The sequence below is a fragment of the Bidens hawaiensis genome, unplaced genomic scaffold (genome assembly GCF_021521415.1).
Source record: "Bidens hawaiensis isolate Kalapana, Puna unplaced genomic scaffold, B.hawaiensis_p1.1 tig00006905_1, whole genome shotgun sequence".
Classification (NCBI taxonomy): Eukaryota; Viridiplantae; Streptophyta; class Magnoliopsida; order Asterales; family Asteraceae; genus Bidens; species Bidens hawaiensis.
Genome location: NW_027491471.1, coordinates 464,336 through 471,541, shown reverse-complemented (window position 1 = coordinate 471,541; position 7,206 = coordinate 464,336).

The window sequence follows — 7,206 nt, the reverse complement described above, 5'->3', positions numbered from 1 at the left end:
AGACTGGCATTTGAAGACTCAAGATGTTTTAATGTAATTGATGTTTATTTTGAAAGACAAGAATGTTTAATTAAGGCAAGTTTTGGATTGTTGTAACGTTTCATGAAAGTTTTTATATTCCGCGAAAGTTTTAATGAACTCTGATTTGTAAGAACTGTGTTTATGAGTAAATCCGACGCTAAAGTAAGGCTACCGGGTTCGGGGCCTTACAGAGAAAATTGACGATACCCCCATGAAGGTAGTTGAAAACCTTCCTAGTTTTACTATATAGAGCTGTGTTTATAATACTTATTAAAGTTTTATTTAATCCAATACAAATGCTGTAAAACTTTCTCCTTAACAATGGTTTCATGTACTATACCCGAGAGAATGCTTCCAACGACAGGACGAATGATATTTTCTTGTCATAATAAGTTGCATAAAATGTGTGTGCATTCCCCGAGGTATTGTTGATTGACACAATGTACAATACCAACATGTACAACTGGTCGCTGGTTGAATTTGTCAGTGCGACACCAACATCAAAGTCGTTTTGTATCACCCACGCGTTTTTAATCAGAGAATGAGAGAAGAACTTCATATGGGCCCTCGAGAAACTTAAAGAAATGCTCGATGATTGTATGGAGCCACGCGTGATACTGACTGACGCGGACCAAGCCCTCATAAACTCCTATGACGCATTCTTCCCTAATGCCACCAAAAATTTATGTAGATGGCACATCTCTGAGAATATAAAGAAAAATTTTAAAAGTCTTTATAGAACAGATATCGTGATGGACTTTGCGTACTGGTGGAAGGTCCTGTATCAGTCTCTGACGATACAAAAGTTCGACTATCATTGCACTCAGATGGAACGTCATTTACAAAAATACAATAGAGACGTGAGTCATTGATGCGTTTACAGTTTTTAATAGTCTAGATAGACATCTTATTAATATTTCCCTTTATTTTTCAGAGGTCTGGTTTTATGTTTGTTACAACTGGTTGGAGCCATACAAACACAAGTTTGTAGCTTTCTGGATTTTCCGATGGGACACGGTCCTAACCTGTTTTCGGATCTTCCGGTTATAGGCATCTTTAATTATGGAGTTAATCACTGGATCAATGTAAAATTGGAAGGGGATTTCCCAATGCCATGGCCAGATCGTACTTAGGCAAGATATGCCCAACTAGAGGCACTCGAGTGGAAAAACATTACGAACACCGCTTGAACGAGTATACAAACATAAGACAAAGTTGGAACAACCCCCCTGTTAACATTGATTTAGGTTGACATCATTTGTAAAAGTGTAATAATATCATCTATAATAATAAATTCAGTAATAAATTCGCCAAATATTCTCGGATGGTCGAAAAATTACCAAATTTAAACAGGGACTCATTGACATGGTCCCTGATGTCCCTGCAAAATTTCAAGTCCCAAAAATATGCACATCACAACCTTAACCTAAATAGCCCGAAAAGCGAGTGTTTCGGCATTACCTTAGCGGGTTTGGCTCTTTTCCGACTTTTTAATCAAGTTTTCAGGTTCTTGTGCTTCTAAGCAAGCTAGGTACAAGTCCTATATCACAAACCAAGCAATATTTCATCAACATAACAGCCCTTAACTTAGGGTTTCGGCTAGTGCACAAAAACGAACTTTTGAACCGTAAAAACGCTGTTTCAACCCTTTCATCTATGTTTATGGCCAAAAAAACTATCAAAACAGGTTCCTTACCGTGTTTATGATCAAAACATGTTTATGGACCATTTTTAGGATTTTTACACGGTTAGGATTGATTTTTAGTAACCAAGACATGTTTTTATGGTATTAAACAAGTTTAAACAAGCATAAAAGCTACTTATTTAAGCTCCTTACCTTAGGGTTTTCTTGCTGTTTTTGGCTGGAGAAGAAGTTGTGTCCAGAATTTTCAAGAAAATGATGTTAAAATATCTTGTATCTAGTTTATATGTGAAAGAACTAAAGGGGGGGGGGGCTGCTGTTGCGATCGGGATTTATATGGGCCCACCTTGGGCCCATTTTGGCCCAAGTTTCTGATTTCTCAAAGCTCAAACACGAAAAGCCCGGTCCAAATTTTGTTCGGGTTCGGTTTTTGGCGCGAAAAACTTATCGGGTGCGTTAAACAACGCGAAAACGAGTGTTTTTCGGCTAGTTTTGTGTAAAATTATAAAAACATACTATATGTTTGTAAAAATCAAAAATATTTTCACGGATCGCTTAAAAAATTTCAAATAAGTGTTTGGTAAGTCTTTTTCGACTTAACAGATGATACAATGCTTGGTTTGTAACTATCTTTTGCGTTTAATTCTATAGCGGGTAGTTAAACGAGCATGTTTTCGTTTAACTTGTTTGCTATCGAACTAAGGCCATATAACTAATGTTTTGGCTCATATTAAACGTATATCACTTATATATGGCCCCCCGGATATCTGGGTCATAACCAGACCCGTACGGTTAATCGCTCGTTTGTTATGCAAAACGTGCGTATTTGCTTAAACGGTAAATACATACTGAGGTGTACCTTGTTTTGGCTCAAATGTCACATTCTCCCCCCGTTAGAAAATTTCGTCCTCGAAATTTGATTATTCAACTTTGTCTTTGTTTGGAAACAGGTGTGGGTATTTCTTTTTGAATTCGGATTTCCGCTCCCACGTGAATTCGGGTCCCCGTTGTGAATTCCACCGAACTTTTACTAGAGAGATTTTGTTGTGCCTTAATTGTTTTATTTTTCCCTCTAATATTTCCACCGGTTCTTCAACAAAATTCAGTTTTTCGTTTATGTTTAAGTCTTTTAATGGCACGATTTCGGTTTCGTCAGTCAGACACTTTTTCAGGTTCGAAACGTGAAAGACATCGTGAATAGAACTCAACTCCACAGGAAGTTTCAGTCGGTAAGCTACCGGACCTATCTTAGAAATGACTTCATATGGCCCAATGTATCGCGGGGCTAGTTTACCGGTTTTTCCGAATCGAATGACGCCTTTCCACGGGGATACTTTCAAAAAAACTTTGTCGCCTATTTCAAAGGATAACAGCTTTCTACGAACATCAGCGTAGCTTTTCTGTCGATCTCGGGCGATTTTCAATTTGCTTGTGATTTTACGGATTTTGTTGGTGGTTTCTTGAATCAAGTCAGATCGTGTAATTTGGGTATCTCCAACCTCAGTCCAACACAAGGGTGATCTACATTTCCGTCCGTACAGCGCTTCATACGGTGCCGCCTGAATGCTACTGTGATAGCTATTGTTATACGAAAATTCGACCAGTGGAAGATGTTGATCCTAGTTTCCACCGAAGTCTAGTACACAAGCGCGAAGCAAATCTTCTAAGGTTTGAATGGTTCATTCAGATTGACAGTAGGTTTGGGGATGGTAGGCGGTACTTAGGTCAATTCGTGTTCCCAAAGCTTCTTGTACGGCTTGCCAGAAACGAGAGGTGAAATGGCTTTCGCGATCAGAAATAATTGAAACGGGTACGCCGTGTCGGGATACGATTTCATTGATGTAGATGTGAGAAAGTTTTTTGGTTGTGTAAGTGGTTCGGATTGGAAGGAAGTGTGCGGATTTTGTTAATCGGCCAACTATCACCCATATTGCATCATTTCCTCGGGAAGTTTTTGGGACGTGTGTTACAAAATCCATGGTAATCTGTTCCCATTTCCATTGTGGTATTTCCGGTTGGTGCAACATTCCCGAAGGTTTTTGATACTCGGCTTTAACTCTCGCACACGTTAAACATTTACTAACGTACGTGGCTATATCCTTCTTCATACCGGGCCACCAATAATACTCTTTCAAGTCCTTGTACATCTTATCCGTTCCAGGATGAATGGAGTATTTGGACTTATGTGCTTCGTCCATGATCAAGTCACGCAGATTATTGAAAGTGGGAATCCAAACTCGGTTATTGTAGTATAGAATTTCGTCAGTTCTTTCTTCAAAGTTTTGTTTGGTTCCATGCAAGTTTTCATTTTCCAAGTGATCTCCTTTCAGAGTTTCGTTTTGAGCAATACGAATTTGCTCGGTGAGGCTGGTTTGGACGATCATTCCAAGTGCTCGGACCCGTAGTGGTTTGATCCTGTCTTTTCTACTCAAAGCATCTGCCACTATATTAGCCTTGCCCGGGTGATATCGAATCTCACAGTCATAGTCGTTCAACAGCTCTACCCATCTCCTTTGTCTCATGTTTAATTCTTTCTGGTCAAAAATGTGCTGTAGGCTTTTGTGGTCGGTGTATACTGTACATTTGGTGCCATACAAATGGTGCCTCCAGATATTGAGTGCAAAAATAACCGCGCCTAGTTCCAAATCATGGGTGGTATAATTCTTCTCGTGTACCTTTAATTGTCGAGAAGCGTATGCTATGACTTTGTTTCTTTGCATAAGTACGCACCCTAAACCTTTCCGGGACGCATCACAATAAACAACCAGATCATCAGTTCCCTCTGGAAGACTCAGTATCGGGGCTTGGCACAGTTTCTGTTTCAGCAATTGAAAAGCCGCTTCTTGATCTTCTCCCCAAACATAAGCACGATCTTTTTGAGTCAAAAGAGTTAAAGGTTGGGCTATGCTGGAAAAATTAGCAATAAAACGCCGATAATACCCAGCTAAACCCAAAAATTGGCGAATTTCTTTTGGTGACTTTGGGGCTTGCCAATTTTTGATGGCTTCAATCTTGCTCGGGTCTACATGGATACCGTGTCGGTTAACAACGTGCCCTAGAAATTGTACTTCTTGTAGCCAAAACTCACACTTTGACAGCTTGGCATACAACTTTTCCTGCCTCAATAGCTTCAAAATAGTTCGTAAATGCGGCTCGTGTTCCTCCTTGGTTTTCGAATATATCAAAATGTCATCAATAAACACGATAACGAATTTGTCGAGGTACGGTTTACAAACTCGATTCATAAGGTCCATGAAAACGGCAGGAGCATTAGTCAGTCCGAACGGCATAACTAAGAATTCGTAGTGGCCATAACGAGTTCGGAACGCCGTTTTAGACACGTCTTCCTCCTGGATTTTAACTTGATGGTAACTGGATCGAAGGTCAATTTTCGAGAAATAGTTTGCCCCTTGGAGTTGGTCAAACAAGTCATCTATTCGTGGAAGAGGGTATCGGTTCTTGATGGTAACTTTGTTTAATTCCCGGTAATCGATACACATTCTGAAACTTCCATCTTTCTTCTTTACGAACAATGCCGGTGCTCCCCAAGGAGAATAACTGGGACGTATAAAACCCTTATCTAACAACTCCTGTAACTGGTTAGATAGTTCTTGCATTTCAGAGGGTGCTAGCCGGTAAGGTGCCTTAGCTATAGGGGCTGATCCTGGAATTAAGTCTATGCGGAATTCAACCTGTCGGTTCGGTGGTAATCCAGGTAAATCATCAGGAAAGACATCGGGGTATTCACGTACAACGGAATCTTTTCTATGCACTTCTCATCTGGGTTCTTTATAGTCACGTTTGCCAAAAATGCCATACAACCTTGGCGTAAACATTTCAACACTTTGAGATGAGACACGAGAGATAATATCGAACCGGACTTCTCTCCCTGTACCACAATCATTTCACCTTCCGGAAGGGGAATTTTAACCGTCTTGTCATTACACACAATCTCCGCCTTATACTTGGTTAACCAGTCCATGCCGACAATAACATCAAAGATTCCTAACTCTACCGGGAGTAGGTCAATAAGGAATGGGTGGTTATTAAGAATATGGAACAGTTTTGGACTATTTGGTTGACAGTTATAGAGTTACCGTTAGCGAGTTCTATAGTATAGGGATTTGTTAGATCACTAACTGACATATTACCCAGGGATACAAAGCTAGTGGAAACAAAACTTCTATCGGCACCCGTGTCAAATAATACAGAAGCATACTGATCAGAAACAACAAATGTACCTGTTACTACGTTCGGGTCTTGTCGTGCTTCTCCAGACCCAATAACAAACGCACGTCCTCTAGGCGCTCCAGACGTCGATGCTTGGTTTCGGCCGGTGACTGCTTCTTGGTTCAGCTTGGGGCAGTCCCTTCTAAAGTGCTCCGTGCTCCCACATTCAAAACAAGCACGACGATTCACAACGGTTGGGTTTTATTGAGCTGGTTGCTGACGAATTGGTTGCGGTCTCGGTAGTGGGGGACGACGGGGTTGGGTTGTCTGGGCTGGTAGGTTTACAATCTCCATACCGATTCGGCAATTGGGACCACCATTGTGTCCAGTCCCTCCACACCTTTGACATATTATCGGTCTACACTCGCCCACATGACGAAAATTACATTTATCACATTTAGGCCATGGTCCCTTGTACCTGTCTCGTTTCACCTCAGAACTACTCATGACATAATTTTGTATTGTCGGTCGTGCACGCTTATTAGCTTGTCTTCCTTGTGGTCATGTTCCATAATTGGTTCGTTTCATACCCGACGATTCCCCAGCCATTCTCAACACTCCACTTCTTACCAAGTCAAATTTACAATACCGGCCTGAGTCACGGCATTCTCGAACGAAGTGTGACCCACAGAGTTCACCAAACTCCTCACTTTCGGGGCTAAACCCCAAATATAACGTTCAACTTGTTTATTTTCAGGAGTTACTAACCATGGTACTAAGCGTGCCAATTCATTGAAGCGGTTCGTGTATCCCAAATGATTCACCGTATCTTGACCTTTTATCTGAACTGTAGTGTTCCACCACATTAATGCGTGACCAGTAAATGTAGAGGCAACATACTTGACAATGTTTTCTGGTGGACAATTATTAATATTGAGAACAGATTCAGTCTTTTCGATCCATTTGATTAACCCGTGTGGCCCTTCAGTGCCCTTAAAATCAATCGGTTTACAGGCCATACAGTTTTTGATCGAATATTCCCTTCGAGGGGGGTTAGGGTTGTTATTGTTATTGTTTGGGTTCGGTGGGGGATTATTGTTGTTGACATTATTTGCATCAGGTGGGGGATTATTATTTGTAACTGTTTCATTGTTGGTTGGGGGAGTATTATTGTTTTGTTGTTGGTTTGTTTGCATATTTGCGTTTACACCGGCAGTTACTTGTGTTATGATAAGGGGGATTACTGCCTGCATTTTCCAAACAATCATCTCGGCTATTTCTGCCTCAGTCATAGGGTTTGCTTTCTTTGGGGCCATTCTATAATGATAAACAAATATAAGCCAATTAGTACTAATTCCAGTCTACGACACTGT